Raw genomic sequence first — 18,677 nt, 5'->3', positions numbered from 1 at the left:
TGTCCTCACAAGAAGTGGAGATTAGAACCCAGACTGTGTTCTATTGGAAGACTGTGTGATGACACAGGGAGAAGGCAGTCGTCTGCAAGCCAATGAGAGCAGCCTCAGAAGAAACCAAGTCTGCTGACCACTTGATCTTAGAATTCTAGCCTCCATAATTGTGAGAAAATTAATTTCTGTTATTTAAGCCACACAATCTTTGATACTTTGTTATGGCTTGATACTTTGTTATGGCAGCCATAGCACTAGCCTAGCCTTACTCTCCGTCAAAGACAAGATTTGGGAGGAGCTAGGGTATCCACTCTGAGCACGTTTAGTCATCATGTTGCTGGAGATTCTAGTTAGCACAACTCATAAAATTTAAAAATCAATAAAAGGTAGTTAAATTGGAAAGGAATAAGTAACTGTCTTTTTTTTTTCAAACAATCCTGAGGAATTAATTAAAAAGCTATTAGAACAAATAAGTTTAGCAAGGTCATAGGATTCAAGGTCAATATACACAATTGATTATATTTCTATATATTAGCAATGAACAATTGAAAAGTAAATTTTTAAAACAATACCATTTATAATACCATAAAAAACATAAAATACTTAGAAATATATTCAGCAAAAGATGTGGAACACTTGTATACAGAAAACTATAAAACTGAACCAAAAATAAAATTCTAAGCACCTCCACCCCCAGCCATCTGAATGGACTCTTTCCTCTTGGCCAGAGCACTCCAAAGTTAACCTGAAAAACTGGTTGAAGCCATGACGGAGCAGGGGTCAGATATGCCTCATTATGCCACCTTTCTTTTGGAATTCAGGAAAAGCCAACTAGCATTTAACATTAACACAGATCTTAAGTCTGATAAGAAACATTTACAATCTAGTCTCTCTGAAGCCTGCTACCCGGAGGCTTCAGCTGCATGATAAAATTTTGGTCTCCACAACGTCTTATCTTAACCCAGACATTCCTTTCTATTGATAACTCTTTCAACCAATTGCCAATCAGAAAAATTTAAAACTACCTATAACCTGGAAGCCCTGCCCCACTTCAAGTTGTCTCGCCTTTCTGGACCAAACCAATGGTCAATCTATATCTTAATTGTATTTGATTGAAGTCTCCTGTCTCCCTAAAATGTATAAAACCAAGCTGCTCCCCAACCACCTTGGGCATATGTTTTCAGGGTCTCCCAAGGGCTGTGTCACAGGCCATGGTCACTCATATTTGGCTCAGAATAAATCCCTTCAACTATTTTACAGAGTTTGACTTCTTCCTTTTTTTTTTATTTCAAGTTTTTGGGGTATAGGTGGTTTTTGGTTACATGGATTCATTCTTTAGCTGTGATTTCTGAATTTTTAGTGCACCCATCACCTGAATAGTGTACACTATATGTAGTCTTTTATTCCTCACTCCCCTCCCAGCTTTCCCCTCCCGAGTCCCCAAAGCCCATTGTATCACTCTTATGCCTTTGCATCCTCATAGCTTAGCTCCCACTTGTGAGAACATACAATATTTGCTTTTCCATTTCTGAGTTACTTCACTTAGAATAATGGCCTCCAGCTCCATCCAAGTTGCTGCATAAGACATTATCTTGTTCATTTTTATGGTTGAGTAGTAGTTTGTGGTGTACATATACGACATTTTCTTTATCCATTCATTGGTTGATGGACACTTAGGTTGGTTCCATGTCTTTGCAATTGCAAATTGTGCTGCTATGTGTGCATGTGTGGTTTTTTTTGTTTCTTTTTTTTGTTTTTGAGACAGTCTCGCTCTGTTGCCCAGGCTGGAGTGCAGTGGCGCGATCTCGGCTCACTGCAAGCTCTGCCTCCCAGGTTCACGCCATTTTCCTGCCTGAGTCTTCTGAGTAGCTGGGACTACAGGCGCCCGCCACCACGCCCAGCTAATTTTTTGTAATTTTGCAGAGATGGGGTTTCACCGTGGTCTCGATCTCCTGACCTCGTGATCCGCCCGCCTCGGTCTCCCAAAGTGCTGGGATTACAGGTGTGAGCCACCACGCCCGGCCGCATGTGTGTTTTTTATGTAATGACTTATTTTCCTTTGGGTAGATACTCAGTAGTGGGATTGCTGGATTGAATGGTAGTTCTACTTTTAGTTCCTTAAGGAATCTCTATACTGTTTTCCATAGTGGTTGTACTAGTTTAGATTTCTAGTAGCAGTGTAAAAGTGTTCCCTTTTCCTCACATCCAGGCCAACATCTATTGTTTTTTTACTTTTTTGTAATGGCCATTCTTACAGGAGTAAGGTGGTGTCTCACGTTTTAATTTGCGTTTCCCTGATGCTTAGTGATGTTGAACATTTTTTCATGTTTGTTGGCTGTTTGTATATTTTCTTTTGATAAATGTTTATTCATGTCCTTTGCCCACTTTTTGATGGGATTGTTTTTTTCTTGCTGATTCGTTTGCATTCCTTGTAGATTCTGCATACTAGTCCTTTGTCAGATGCGTAGTTTGCCAGAGTTTGACTCTTTTCATTGACAGAATGTTGCTGAAGAAAATAAAATACTTAAGTAAAAGAAGAGAAATATACTCATGGATCAGAAGACTCAATATTGTTAAAATATCAGTTCTCTACAAATTAATTTATATAGATTCAATGCAGTCCTGATCAGAACACCAGAAGGCTTCCCTTTCCAGTAGAAATAGATAGGTTGATTCTAAAATTGGTATGGAAACACAAATAACTAGAATAATAGAAACAATTTTTAAAAAGAAAACATTTAGAGGGTTCACACCACTTGATTTCAAGACTTAGGATTAAGCCACAGTAATCAAGAGAATATGGTATTGGTAAAAACATAGACATATAGATCAGTGAAACAAAATGTACTGGAAATAGATCCATATATATATATATATATATATATATATATCCATATATATAAAAATTAATTTTTGAAAAATGTGCAAAGACAATTCAATAAAGAAAAGATAGTCTTTTTAACAAATGGTGCTGGAACAATTTGACATATAAATGTAAACAGAAAGCCTCGATTTATAATTGGCACCATATATATAAATTAGCTCAAAGTGGATTGTAGACCTAAATAAAAACATCTAAAGTATAGAATTTGTACAAGAAAATATAGGTAAAAATCTTTGTGATCTTTGGTTAGGTATAGATTTCATAGCTATGAAAAGAATGACCCTCAAAAAATGATAATCTGGGTTTCATCAAAATTAAAGCCTTTTTCTCTTTGAGAGATACTGCTGTGGACTCAACTGTGTTCCCACAAAATTGACATGTTGAAGCCCTAATCCCTAAAATGATGGTATTTGGAGATGGGGTCTTTGGGAGGTAATTAGGTTAAATGAGATCATGAGGCTAGGGTTTTCATGATAGGATTAGTGGCCTTGTAAGAAGAGACCACAGAGCTTGCTTGCTCTTGTGAAATGAAAACAGAATTCTAAGCTTCCAACTGACTGAATGGACCCCTCACACCCCCAACTTGGCCAAGGGAATGCCAGAGAAACCTTGGATGCCGAATTTACATCTATGATAGGATAGAAGGTTGGACACACCTCATTATACCCCCTCCCTTGTTAATAGTCATTAGGATTTCAGCCTGGCCAACATGGCGAAACCCCGTCTCTACTAATAATACAAAAATTAGCTGGGCCTGGTGGCCGGTGCCTGTAGTCCCAGCTACTTGGGAGGCTGAGGCAGGAGAATCGCTTGAACCCAGGAGGTGGAAGTTGTGTGTTGGGAGAAAAGCTGAGTGTTGGGAGAGAAGCTGAGGCAGGGCTTGCATGTCTGATATAATGTGAAAGAGTCTTGGAACATGTCTGGGGTCCAGGGTCTAAAACCCCTCGTGGCCTTCGGAACACCAAGCTCTGTGCTAAAGGGTGGAAGGCTGCCGTGCTGCACCATAATCTAAGCCCAGGGCATAAAACCCCTCATGGCTTGGATGGAACCCAGGCCTCAGGGCATAAAACCCCTCACGGCCTCTGGAATGTGTCTAGACTTGCTGGCTCCTTGCTTCTAGCACTCCCACTATCTCAAGTAGCAGAACATGTTCCATATGCTTCAAAGAAAACGCTAAAGCATCACAGCTATAGCTTATTTGCTTGATGCATTGCTACCTTTCAACCTCCACATCCTCACCACCTGTTCTTTGTTTGATCACCAACAAATAGCGTGGGCTTCCAGAGCTCAGGGCCTTCACAGCCTCCATACTTGCGTTGGCCCCCTGGACCCACTTTCTCTCTCAAACTGTCTTTTCTCATTCCTTTGACTCTGCCGGACTTCATCACCCTCCATGACCTGGTGTTGGGTCTGATCACCCCAACGTTGTGGTGAACCGAGATTGTACCACTGCACTCCAGCCTGGGTGACAAAGTGTAAGTGTCTGAGAAAAAAAAAAAAAAAAAAGAGTCATTAGGTTTTCTTCCCTAAAGGCCAAACAGAAGCTAGCCCTTTCAAAAGACTGCTAGTTTATCTTCCCAGGTGTAGAACAAAAACAAGATGAAATTAATAGTTCCTTCACCAGTCCCTGAGATAAGATGAGATTAATGGTTTCTTTACCTCTCCCCTAGATGGCTGCTTCCTCTAGTCCCTTTTTCTTCAAATGTTCACCTTATCATATGTAAAATATAGATTTACTGGGCTTTAACTAAAGTCTCATAAGTAGGTAATCATTTATCTCACTGCTGTCTCCTGTTTTTTAAGGAAAATGTATAAATACTAAACCTCCTGAGAACCTTTTTGGAAAAAATAGCCACAGATGCTTCTGTGACTTGTGTTTTTCCCAGGCACAGCCTCAGGCTGGCTCAATAAACCTGGATGATTTGAGACTTATGCCTCAATCAGTCATTTTGATTGTCACTCTATCTGCTGTGGTTTGAATGTGTACCCCAAAGTTCATGTGTTAAAAACTTAATCCACAGTGCAACAGTGTTGAGAGGTGAGAGCTTTAAGAGGTGATTATGGCAGAGCCCTCATGAATGCATTAATGCTAATATCTTGAGAGGAGGTTAGTTATTGTGGGAGTGGGTTCCTGATAAAGAGACGAGTTGGACCTTCCAACTTTTCCCTTCTCTTTCTCTCTCTCTTGCACACGTGTGTGCATATATGTTCTCTTAACCCTCTACCCTTCCACCATGGGATGATACAGCAAGAAAGCCCTTATTAGATGCAGTCCCTCAACTTTGGTCTTTCCAGCCTCCATAACTGTCAGAAATAAGTCACTGTTCTTTATAAATTACCAAACAGAAACCATCCCTTACAGTGGCACAGAACAGACTAAGACAATCTCTCTGCTCTGTGAGAAGACAGTGAGAAGGCAGCCATCTACAAGCCTGGAAGAAGGCCCTGACCAGGAAGAAACCCTACTGTCACCTTGATCTTCTTGGACTTCCCAGCCCCCAGAACAGTGAGAAATAAATGTCTCTTGTTTAAGACGCTCAGTCTATGGTATTTTGTTATAGTAGCCTCAGTTCACTAAGACACTAGTTAAGAAAACAAAAAGACAAGCTGTGGACTGGGAGAAAATGTTTGCAAAGAACATATCTTATGAAGGACTTGGACCTAGAATATGTAAAGAATCCTCAGCAATCAATAATAAAGCAAACAGCCTGATAAATATATGGACAAAAGAATTGAACAGATATTTCACCAAGAAGAGATATTGTATTAGTCCGTTTTCACACTGCTTATAAAGACATATACAAGACTGGATAGTTTATAAAGAAAAATAGATTTAATGGACTCACAGTTCCATGTGGCTGGGGAGGCCTCACAATCATGGTGGAAGGTGAAAGTCACATCTTACATGGCAGCAGGCAAGAGAGAATGAGAGCCAAGTGAAAAGGGATACCCCTTGTAAAACCATCAAATCTCATGAGACTTATTCACTACCATGAGAACATTATGGGAGAAACTGCCTTTATGATTCAATTTCTGTCACTGGGTTCCTCCCACAACTTGTGGGATTATGGGAGCTACAATTCAAGATGAGATTTGGGTGGGGACACAGCCAAACCATATCAGATATGATGGCAAATAAGCACATGAAAAGATGCTAAACATCATGAGTCATTAGGAAAATAAAAGCCTAAACCAAACTGAAGTACCTCTGCACATCTATTAGAATGAATAAGAAAAAAATCCCCATGAAAACTGGCAATACCAAATGCAGGTGAAGATACAGAGTTGTTAGAACTCTCATACATTGTTGGTGAGAATGCAAAATTGCACAACTGCTTTGGAAAACAATTTTCTATTTCATATAATGTTAATCATACACTTATAATAGAACCCAGTAACCTTACTCCAAGATATTTACTCACAAGAAATGAAAACTTACGTTCATACCAAGACCTGTATGTAACAGTTACACTAGCTTTATTCATAATCATCAAAATCTGGAAACAAACGTTCTTCAGCTGGTGAATGGATAAATCAACTGCAGTAAATTCATACAATGGAAACCCACTCAGCAATATAACGGAGCAAACATCTGATACACTCAGCAACATGGATGAATCTCAACTGCATTATGCTACATGAAAGGAATCAGATATAAATGGCTACATGCTGTATGATTTCATTTATATGCATTTTGGAACAGGCAAAATTCTGGACATAGAAAACAGGCCAGTGTTTGCCTGGGGCTGAGGATGTGGAGAGGGGTTGACGACAAAAGGACATGGGAGATTTTTGGGGGGTGATGGAATGGTTCTGTATCTTGATTATCATGGTGGTAATATGATTATGTATTTGTTAAAACTCATAGAACTGGACACTAAAAAAGATGAATTTTACTATCTGTATATTAAAACTAAAATCAAACTTTTTTAAAAAGCCAAAAAAAGAAAAATGTAACGTGGATTTGCAGAAAGAAAAAAATCAAGATACAATTCAGCAGTAGAAAGGGTCAAAGCAATGCTGAGCTGGACTGCTCCACTTAATACCAAAAGTGGTCATCCTTGTGGGTGGAGCTGAGTTTATGAAGACTATATATCTGCAGAGGCTAGCCTTAGCAGGTTCCTCCTCTCACTGGGCCTTAGAGGACTTGGAGAGCCTGGCTCTGGGGTGATGGTATTCATTGTCCCAGGCATTCCTGTTGAGGTGAGTAGGCCGCTCCTAGAACATAGTAAGTAGGAAGTCTGGGGCTAAGAGGGGATGGGAAGGTGAAGAGGAGAACCTAGACATTCAAAAGTCACATTTGCTAGCCAGTTGAAAGTTTTCTTTTATTGCATAGTAGTTGCATTTCATTATCCCAAAACCTTCAATAAAACCTGGTTATATGTTATAGCCTGATGTTTACTAAGCTTTGAAGAGTTGGAATAGCCTAAGTCTGCCCTCCCATAAAGGAATGACAAGAAAGGAGCATCAGCCCAGAGAAGCATTAAGGTCAAGGAGGATGCCTTTGATGTCAGTATCTCTAGGACCCAAATGGTGACTGACACATATGTACCCCATAAATGAGTATTTGAGTAAAAGCTGCTCTACTTTATACCAGTGTAACAAAATACAGATGTTCCCGGATTAAATGGTTTGATTTAATGATTTTTCTATTTTACAGTGGTGCAAACGCAATAACATTCAGTAGGCTCCTTATGATGGGCTATTTCCAGATAAACGCGTTGTAAGTTGAAAATATAGTCAAGTTGAAAATCTTGTTTTCAACTTACAATGGGTCTATTTAGATGTAACCCCGTTGTAAGTCAAGGAGCATCTGTCCTTTTAAATAGTTAAACTAGAAAACATTTTTCTTCTCCTGAAAACTTTAGGCTGTGTGGAGAAAGGTGGCATGATTCACATAAAGTACAAATGGTCATGAAAAAAAAAGCACCAAGCTGATGTTTATGAATCATATAAAAGAAGTGTCAACCCACATAAATATTACTCTAATTAGAGAACCCCCATATTGAATTCCCTTCTGCAGGATTCTCAACCAGTTGAACAGGATCTACCAGGAGTTATTGCAGCATGAGAACCTGATGGAGCTCCTTATTGCTACACTTTCTTCTGCATTTTTCCAGATTCCCAGATGAAGGAAAGGTGATCCAGGCAAAGAGGCCCCTCTCCTGCCCAATTCCAGGACTCTACCACGAGAGCACCATTTTCCTCCCTCCATTTACACAGAAATAGCCTCAGTCTGGGGGATGCTGGAATGCTCCTCATACTGGCTATTTTGTTCTGCTACAGTATATCCTTATGTTAATGGCAGCCTCTCTGTTTTATTTTCATACCTCTTTTATGTATCTGTTATTATTGGGTCAGCTTTTTACCAGAAGATAATTTGAACTGAGGCTGAGAATATTCCTAGCAATAAAGTATGAAGCAGGCCCTCCTTAATTTACCTGAAGAACATGTAATGAATACAGTTAGGTTATAAGGTGAAATAATGCAGTTAAGGTCATGCTGCCCAATTCCTCTTTCCTTCACCTGTAACTCTTTCTCAGGAGATTGATTTGGAAGAGAGAGTCCACTGTAGCTGGAACTATTCTTTCACCCCACCCTGCCCTGGGCAACCCTGTGCTGACTGGATGTGCTTGATTATTATTTTATTTTATTTTATTTTGAGATGGAGTCTCGCTCTGTCGCCCAGGCTGGAGTGCAGTGGTGCAATCTTGGCTCACTGCAAGCTCCGCCTCCCAGGTTCACACCATTCTCCTGCCTCAGCCTCCCGAGTAGCTGGGACTACAGGTGCCTGCCACCATGCCTGGCTAATTTTTTTGTATTTTTAGTAGAGACGGGGTTTCACCATGTTAGCCAGGATGGTCTCGATCTCCTGACCTCATGATCCGCCTACTTCGGCCTCCCAAGGTGCTGGAATTACAGGCGTGAGCCACCGCGCTGGCCTGGATGTGCTTAATTATACTCCCAGACCTGAGCCTCTTGTTTAAACTCATCCAGTTTCTTTTCCCACTTTCCTCTGGTCTATCCCTATGTTTGGTATTTGAAGCTTCATATATAAAACTCAAGAATCCACCTTATGGTTTTATGTAGTATTATATGGTGTGTATTTTAACTGAATCACAAATTTAACTCACACCGCAACTCAGATGTGTAAAGAAAATGAGTTTCTTTCTTTCTTTTTTTAATAGGGAGTCTGATTTTTTCCCAAATCTCTTTGTCACTAGTTGGGATATGGGTCTGTGTAAAATGAATCAAATGTTCAATGTGGTTCAACTTGGTCCCATTAAATCATGTTCACTCTGTCCTGGTTTAAAGGGCTGTCCTCTCAGTCATCTTTCTTCTTCTTGTGCCTCTTTTTTTTTTGAGACAGGGTCTCACTCTATCACCCAGGTTGTAGTGCAGTGGCGTGATCTCAGCTCACTGCAACCTCTGCCTCCTAGGTTCAAGCGATTCTCCTGCCTCAGCCTCCTGAGTAGCTGGGATTACAGGCACCTGCCACCATGCCTGGCTAACTTTTGTACTTTTTGTGGGGATGGGGTTTCACCATGTTGGCCAGGCTGGTCTCAAACTCCTGACCTCAGGTGATCCGCCTGCCTTAGCCTCCCAAAGTGTTAGGATTACAGGTGTGAGCCACTGCTCCCAGCCTACTTAAGATGTTCCTGATGTAGCTGAGTGCAGTGGCTCGCACCTGTAGTCCCAGCTACTAGGGAATGCTGAGTGGGAAGATCACTCGAGGCCAGGAGTTCGAGACTACAGTGAGTTATGATGGTGTCACTGTACTCCAGCCTGGGTGACAGAGCAAGACCATCTCTAAAAAAAAGAACCCAGATGTAGGAGGTTGAAGAGTCCTGGCATCCATGTAGACTCAGTATGGTGTCCCTGGATTAGGCAGACCAGAGATGGGAAGAGTCCAAATAGAGGAACAAAGAGTGCTGAAGAGGTCCCTCTCTTTATGGCTACCTGATCATACCATGTTACCAAATTTGCTTTGGTATAGGAGACTCTTTGGCATGACCTCCTCTCAGATGAGGCCTCAAATGGGAAGCACGACAAGGCTGGGGCAGAAAAGGAGAATACCCTCCTGCCTTCAACACTATCCTCATTTATCTAATGCACCTTCTTTCACCAGAGTAAAGATCACAGAGGAAAAACTAACATTTCACTCCAGTCTTTCCTCTTTATTTCTATTTACCACTATCCTTATGGGACAGAAAGGGGAAGGTTACTACCCTCACTCTATAAAATCTATAATTGATGGACTAGCCCTAATCTTTCATATTCTTAAGGGAGAGATATAGGTCCGACTTGCAGGCATATTGCCTTACTCCATAATCCTATTTTGAATGTTAGAAATTGAATATTTAGGCTGGACACGGTGGCTCAAGCCTGTAATCCGAGCACTTTGGAAGGCCAAGGCAGGTGAATCACTTGAGTCAGGAGTTAGAGACTAGCCTGGCCAACATAGTGAAATCACGTCTCTACTGAATTACAAAAATTAGCTGGGTGTGGTGGTGCATACCTGTAATCCCAGCTACTTGGGAGGCTGGGGCACGAGAATCACTTGAACCCAGGAGGTGGAGGCTGCAGTGAGCTGAGATTGTACCACTGCACTCCAGCCTGGGGGACAGAGCAAGACTCCATCTCAACAAAAAAAAAAAAAAAGAAAAAGAAAAAGAAATAGAATATTACATTGGTCTATCTCTTTGCATTCCTTCTGCAACAAACACCAATTATTTGGCCCTGCAAAATGAATGTGTTAGTCGTATATCAGCCTGTGGTAAATTAAAGACAATATTAGCCAAATTCTTTGCTACTTCTTCCATTGAGAAGTGGAGTTTATTTTCCCTTCCTTTGGATCCGGGCTGCCAATAGTGACTTTCTTACAATCCCTCTATCAAATATTTGTTTTGCAAATATTTTATCTCAGTGCACAGTTTGCTTTTATATATATATGAGTTTATTGGGAATAATTAAATCACATGATTACAAGGCGAAGTCCCACCATAGGCCACCAGCAAGTTGGGGAAAGAGAGATGCCAGTAGTACCTCAGTCCAAGTCTGAAAGCCTCAAAACCAGGGAAGCTGACAGTGCCAGCTCTCAATCTGAGGCTGAAAGCCCAAGAGCCCATGGGGGGCTGCTGGTGCAAGCCCCAGAGTCCAAAGGTTGAAGAACTGGGAGCTTGATGTCCAAAGAGGACAGGAAGAGGAAAAGCTGACTTCCAGCACCACACAGGAAGAGAGAGAGAGAAATCTGACTCAGAAAGCCACGCTACTTATCCCCCTTCTTCCACCTGCTTTGTTCTAGCTGCCCTGGCAGCTGATTGGATGGTGCCCACCTGCACTGAGGGTGGGTCTTCCTCTCCTAGTCCACTGACTCAAATATCCATCTCTTCTGGCAACACCCTCACAGACCCACCCAGAAACAATGCTTCGTCAGCCATCTAGGCATCCCTCAATCCAGTCAAGTTGACGCCTAATATTAACCATCACAGCATGGAAGTAAGAGTTCATAATTCATTACTCTAGTGTTTGCTACAAGGAGAGTACACCTTAATATTAAACCTTATTTGTATCCCAGGTACAGAATCCCAAAAGGTGGAGTATATCATTTTTCCTTAAGTAACTCTTGACCACAACCATTGGCTCTCTAAGTTTCAGGACTTGGTAAGCATCTTCCAGACCAAGCCATCAGCCTTTTAACTCTATTCTTCTGAAGCAAATAGTATTGTCCTTTTGATTGACGGAAATGTAACCACACCACACAGATCTCTGGTTTCTGAAAATTTTTTCTATTGGCCCAGATTTACTTGATGTTTGAATACATTAGCTTGATTTCCTAAGAAGCTCTCTACTACCACCGTAAATGGTTCCCTCTCCCCAGTGCTGCACCGGTTTATTTATTTTTTTATTATACTTTAAGTTCTGGGGTACAAGTGCAGAACGTGCAGGTTTGTTACATAGTTATACACATGCCACAGTGGTTTGCTGCACCCATCGACCCATCATCTACACTAGGTATTTCTCCTAATGCTATCTCTCCCCCAGCCCCCCAGCCCCCAACAGGCCCTGGTGTGTGATGCCCCCCCCACCTGTGTTCATGTGTTTTCATTGTTCAACTCCCACTTATGAGTGAGAACATGCGGTGTTTGGTTTTCTGTTCTTGTGTTAGTTTGCTGAGAATGATGGTTTTCAGCTTCATCCATGTCCCTGCAAAGAACATGAATTCATCCCCTTTTATGGCTGCATAGTATTCCATGGTGTGTCTGTGCCACATTTTCTTTATCCAATCTATCCTTGGTGGGCATTTGAGTTGGTTCCAAGTCTTAGATATAGTAAACAGTGCTGCAATAAACATACGTGTGTATGTGTCTTTATAGTAGAATGATTTACAATCCTTTGGTTATATACCCAGTAATGGGATTGCTGGTCAAATGGCATTTCTAGTTCTAGATCCTGGAGGAATTGCCACACTGTCTTCCACAATGGTTGAACTAATTTACACTCCCGCCAACAGTGTAAAAGTGTTCCTATTTCTCCACATTCTCTCCAGCATCTGTTGTTTCCTGACTTTTAATGATCGCCATTCTAAATGGCATGAGATGCTATCTCATTGTGATTTTGGTTTGCATTTCTCTAATGACCAGTGATGATGAGCTTTTTTTCATATGTTTGTTGGCTGCATAAATGTTTTCTTTCGAGAAGTGTCTATTCATATCTTTTGCCCACTTTTTGATGGGGTTGTTTTTTTTTTTCTTGTATATTTGTTTATGTTCTTTGTAGATTCCGGATATTAGCCGTTTGTCAGATGTATAGATTGCAAAAATTTTCTCCCATTCTGTAGGTTGCCTGTTCACTCTAATGATAGTTTCTTTTGCTGTGCAGAAGCTCTTTAGCTTCATTAGATCCCATTTGTCTATTTTGGCTTTTGTTGCCATTGCTTTTGGTGTTTTAGTCACAAAGTCTTTGCCCATGCCTATGTCCTGAATGGTATTGCCTAGGTTTTCTTCTAGGGTTTTTATGGTTTTAGGTCTTATGTTTAAGTCTTTAATCTATCTTAAGTTAATTTTTGTATAAGGTGTAAGGAAGGGATCCAGTTTCAGCTTTCTGCATATGGCTAACCAGTTTTCCCAACACCATTTATTAAATAGGGAATCCTTTCTTATTGCTTGTTTTTCTCAGATTTGTGAAAGATCAGATGGCTGTAGATGTGTAGTGTTATTTCTGAGGCCTCTGTTCTGTTCCATTGGTCTATATATCTATTTTGGTACCAGTACCATGCTGTTTTGGTTACTGTAGCCTTGTAGTATAGTTTGAAGTCAGGTAACATGATGCCCCCAGCTTTGTTCTATTTGCTTAGGATTGTCTTGGCTATGCGGGCTCTTTTTGGGTTCCATATGAAATTTAAAGTAGTTTTTTCCAATTCTGTGAAGAAAGTCATTGGTAGCTTGATGGGGATAGCATTGAATCTATAAAATACTTTGGGCAGTGTGGCCATTTTCATGATATTGATTCTTCCTATCCATGAGCATGGAATATTTTTCCATTTGTTTGTGTCCTGTCTTATTTCCTTGAGCAATGGTTTGTAGTTCTCCTTGAAGAGGTCCTTCACATCCCTTGTAAGTTGGATTCCTATGTATTTTATTCTCTTTGTAGCAATTGCGAATGGGAGTTCACTCATGATTTGGCTCTCTGTTTGTCTGTTATTGGTGTATAGGAATGCTTGTGATTTTTGCACGTTGATTTTGTATCCTGAAACTTTGCTGAAGTTGCTCAATCAGCTTAAGGAGATTTGGGGATGAGACGATGGGGTTTTCTAAATATACAATCACGTCATTTGCAAACAGAGACAATTTGACCTCCTCTTTTCTAATTGAATTCCTTTTATTTCTTTCTCTTGCCTGATTGCCCTGGCCAGAAATTCCAATACTATGTTGAATAGGGGTGGTGAGAGAGGGTATCCTTGTCTTGTGTTGGTTTTCAAAGGGAATGCTTCCAGTTTTTGCCCATTCAGTATAATATTGGCTGTGGGTTTGTCATAAATATTTCTTATTATTTTGAGATACGTTTCATCAATACCTAGTTTATTGAGAATTTTTAGCATGAAGGGCTGTTGAATTTTGTCAAAGGCCTTTCTGCATCTATTGAGATAATCATGTGGTTTTTATCATTGGTTCTGTTTATGTGATGGATTAGGTTTATTGATTTGTGTATGTTGAATCAGCCTTGCATCCCAAGGATGAAGCCGACTTGATCGTGGTGGATAAGCTTTTTGATGTGCTCCTGGATTTCATTTGCCAGTATTTTGTTGCCGATTTTTGCATCGATGTTCAACAGGGATATTGGCCTGAAATTTTCCTTTTTTGTTGTGTCTCTGCCAGGTTTTGGTATCAGGATGATGCTGGCCTCGTAAAATGAGTTCAGGGGATTCCTTCTTTTTCTATTGTTTGGAGTAGTTTCAGAAGGAATGGTACCAGTTCTTCTTTGTACCTATGGTAGAATTTGGCTATGAATCCATCCGGTCCTGGACTTTTTTTGTTTGGTAGGCTATTAATTACTGCCTCAATTTCAGAACTTGTTATTGGTCTACTCAGGAATTTGACTTCTTCCTCGTTTAGTCTTGGGAGTGTGTGTGTGTTTGCAGGAATTTATCCATTTCTTCAAGATTTTCTAGTTTATTTGTGTAGAGGTGTTTATAGTAGTCCGATGGTAGTTTGTATTTCTGTGGGATGAGTGGTGATATCCCCTTTATCATTTTTTTATTGCGTCTATTTGATTCTTCTCTCTTTTCTTCTGTATTAGTCTGGCTAGCGGTCTATCTATTTTGTTGATCTTTTCAAAAAGCAGCTCCTGGATTCATTGATTTTTTGAAGGGTTTTTCGTGTCTCCATCTCCTTCAGTTCTGCTCTGATCTTAGTTATTTCTTGTCTTCTGCTACTGTTTGAATTTGTTTGCTTTTGCTTCTCTAGTTCTTTTAATGGTGATGTTAGGGTGTCAATTTTAGATCTTTCCTGCTTTCTCTTGTGGGCATTTAGTGCAATAAATTTCCCTCTACACACTGCTTAAATGTGTCCCAGAGATTCTGGTACATTGTGTCTTTGTTCTCATTGGTTTCAAAGAACATCTTTATTTCTGCCTTAATTTTGTTATTTATCCAGTAGTAATTCAGGAGCAGGTTGTTCAGTTTCCATGTAGTAGTGCGGTTTTGAATGAGTTTCTTTTTTTTTTTTTTTTTTGAGATGGAGTTTCACTCTTTTTGCCAAGGCTGGAGTGCAATGGCACCATCTCGGCTCACTGCAACCTCCACCTCCACCAGGGTTCAAGTGATTCTCCTGCCTCAGCCTCCCGAGTAGCTTGGATTACAGGCATGCACCACCACTCTGGCTAATTTTGTATTTTTAGTAGAGATGGGGTTTCTCCATGTTAGTGGGGATGGTCTTGAACTCCCGACCTCAGGTGATCCACCCGCCTCGGCCTCCCAAAGCGCTAGGATTACAGGTGTGAGCCACTGCGCCCAGCCTTGAATGAGTTTCTTAATCCTGAGTTCTAATATGATTGCACTGTGATCTGAGAGATTGTTTCTTATGATTTCCGTTCTTTTGCATTTGCTTAAACTCCCACACAATAATAGTGGGAGATTTTAACACCCCATTGTCAATATTAGACAGATCAATGAGACAAAAAATTAACAAGGATATCCAGGACTTGAACTCAGCTCTGGACCAAGGAGACCTAATAGACATCTACAGCACTCCTCACCCCAAATCAACAGCATATACATTCTTCTCAGCACATCGCACTTATTCTAAAATTGACCACATAATTGGAAGCTTTTTAATTTTTTATAGTGCCTCTTGAAAAGCAGAAGGACCAGATGGTACAAGCAGGCTGGTGACCAATAGGATGTGACATAAATTATGCTATGTGGTTTGCCAGGCTAGGTCATAAGAATCCTTGCAGTTTTTTTTCAGGCTCTTAGACTACTCACTCTAGAGGAAAACCAGCACCATGTAAAAAGTATGATTGCCATACAACTGCCATGTTTTAAAGAAGCCCATGCTAGCCACATAGGGAGGCCATGTAGAGAAAGGGACAAAGCTTCAAAGCTTTGCAGGAGCCGCCCTGGGCGGAGCTGGACTTAGATTTTCGGTGGCCTCATGTAAACCCGGCAGCCAGTCTCTTCTAGAACCCTAGCCCGGGGACTGGAGCAGGAAATGGACCTTCAAAGTGAAGACTGCCTTGTCCCGCACCTCCTTCTGGCTTAGATTGAAAAATGGGCTTCCTAATGGGTTAAATCCTTTAAAACAAGATGTTGTAGGGGAAGAGTGTCATGCACTCCTAGAGAAAGGTACACAGTTGTCCGGCTGGGAACGTGCTTGGCACGACCCTGTGGGCATCTGACTGGTCTTCCAGCTCAGGAAAAAGAATTTGAAAGAGGCTTAGCATGAAGGGGAATCAAAGAGGAGGTTGTGATTTGGCCGAAGGTGACTGGTTTAGTGCTATAATTGTCTTATTATTTATATATATATATATATATATATATTTCTTGGAGTAAACATTTTAAATAAATGACATCATTGTCTAAAAAAAAAAAAAAAAAAAAAGGAGAAAGGGACAAAGATGCTTGGCCATCCCTAACTTTTTCATCCATTCCAATACAGGCAACCAGATACGTGTGTAAAGAAGTCATCTTCGACATTTCTGTGAATGTAGATAAAAAGGTAGAGAAGAATGAAGAACCCAACTGACAACCAGAAGTGAGGGACTGGCTACATAATTTGAAGGACCCAATGATAAACATGTGGAACTCCTTGTTTGAAATTTGTTGAGAACTTCAAGATGGTGGGACCTTTTTATTATTGAGTAAGCACAGGTCACACATCCATGAATTCAGACCTGCTCCACATATATGGCCTGTTTGAAGCCATCCCAACAATAGTGTCTTGAGCCACAGATTAATATTTTGAATATATAAAGAACTCCTATAACACAACAACAACAAAAAACAAGCTGATTAAAAAATGAACAAAGGACTTGAATAGGCATTTCTCCAAAAAAGATATACAAATGTCCAATAAATACATAAAAAGATTGGCCAGGTGCGGTGGCTCATGTTTGTAATCCCAGCACTTTGGGAGGCCGAGGAGGGTGGATCACCTGAGGTCACAAGTTCAAGACCAGCCTGAGCAACATGGTGAAACCCTGTCTCTACTAAAAATACAAAAATTAGCCAGGCCTGGTAGCACATGCCTGTAATCCCAGCTAGCTGGGAGGCTGAGGCAGGAAAATCACTTGAACCCAGGAGGTGGAGGTTGCAGTGAGCCAAGATCGTGCCATTGCACTCCAGCCTGGGCAATAGAGTGAGACTCTGTCTAAACAACAAGAACAACAAAAAAACTACATAAAAAGATTTTCAGCACCACTTATTGTTGGGGAAATTCAATAAAAAAGCTACTATTAGGTCAGGCGTGATGGTTCATGCCTGTAATCCCAGCACTTTGCGGGGCTGAGGTGGAAGGATCATTTGAGGTCAGCAGTTCAAGACCAGCCTGGCCAACATGGTGAAACTCTGTCTCTACCGAAAATACAAAAATTAGCCTGGAGTGGTAGCAGGCGCCTGTGATCCCAGCTACTTGGGAGGCGGAAGCAGGAGAATCACTTGAACCTGGGAGGCGGAGCTTGCAGTGAGCCGAGATCACTCCACTGCGCTCCAGCCTGGGTAACAGAGTGAGACTCTTGTCAAAAAAAAAAAAAAAAAAAAAAAATCTACAATGAGATCACTTCACACCCATTAAGATGGATTATAAAAAACAACAACCAGAAAATAACAAGTGTTGGTGAGAATGTGGAGAATTTGGAACCCTTGTGCGCTGTTGGGAATATAAAATGGTGCAGCCACGGTGGAAAACAGTATGCTGGTTCCTCAAAAAAATTTAACGTAGAATTACCATATAATCCAGCAATCACACTTTTAGGTATATATACAAAATAAATGAAGGCAGGGCAGGGACTTAAACAAATATTTACATACCATGTTCAAAGCAGCATTATTCAGAATAGCTAAAACAAGGAAGCAACCCAAGTGTTCATTGGTGTTTGAATGGACAAACAAAATGTGGAATATAAACACAATGAAATACTATTCCATCTTAAAAATGAATTAAATTTTGACATAAGCTACAACATAAATGAAATTTGAAGACAGTATGCTAAGTGAAATCAGCCAGTCACAAAAGGACAAATATTGTATGATTTTACACTTATGATGAAGTACCTAGAGTAGGCAAATTCACAGAGACAGAAAGTAGAATATTGGCTGCAAGGGGCTAAAAGGATAGGGTATTGGGAAGTATTTAATGGGTACATAATTTAAGTTGGGGAAGATAAAAAAATTCTGGAGATGGTGGTAATGGTTAGTAAACAATGTGAAGGTACTTACTGTTACAGAACTGTACACTTTAAAAGGGTAAATTTTGGCTGGGCATGGTGGCTCATGCCTGTAATCCCAGCACTTTGGGAGGCCGAGGTGGGCAGATCACTTGAGCCCAGGAGTTGGAGACCAGCCTGGGCAATACGGCAAATCCCCATCTCTACAAAACATACAAACTTAGCTAAGTTTGGTGGCACGTGCCTGTAGCTCAAGCTACTCAGGAGGTCAAGGCTGCAGTGAGCTGTGATCGTGCCACTGCACTCCAGCCTTGGTGACAGAGTGAGACCCTGTCTCAATAATAATGATAATAATAAAAGAAAAAAAAGAAAAAAAGGATTCACTGCCCAGTTGTGAAGAGCATGGTTAGGCAACAGT

At 40.7% G+C, this 18,677-nt stretch overlaps 1 protein-coding gene across 6 annotated transcripts in view; it reads left to right on the top strand.

Annotated features, from left to right (window-relative positions):
* SUCLA2 (succinate-CoA ligase ADP-forming subunit beta) overlaps positions 1-18,677 on the top strand; it is a 154,865-nt gene that overhangs the window by 1,797 nt on the left and 134,391 nt on the right. The gene's annotated exons all lie outside the window — the stretch shown is intronic.

This window comes from Pongo abelii, chromosome 14 (genome assembly GCF_028885655.2).
Source record: "Pongo abelii isolate AG06213 chromosome 14, NHGRI_mPonAbe1-v2.0_pri, whole genome shotgun sequence".
NCBI classification, from domain to species: domain Eukaryota; kingdom Metazoa; phylum Chordata; class Mammalia; order Primates; family Hominidae; genus Pongo; species Pongo abelii.
This window is presented reverse-complemented; position numbering and strand designations above follow the sequence as displayed.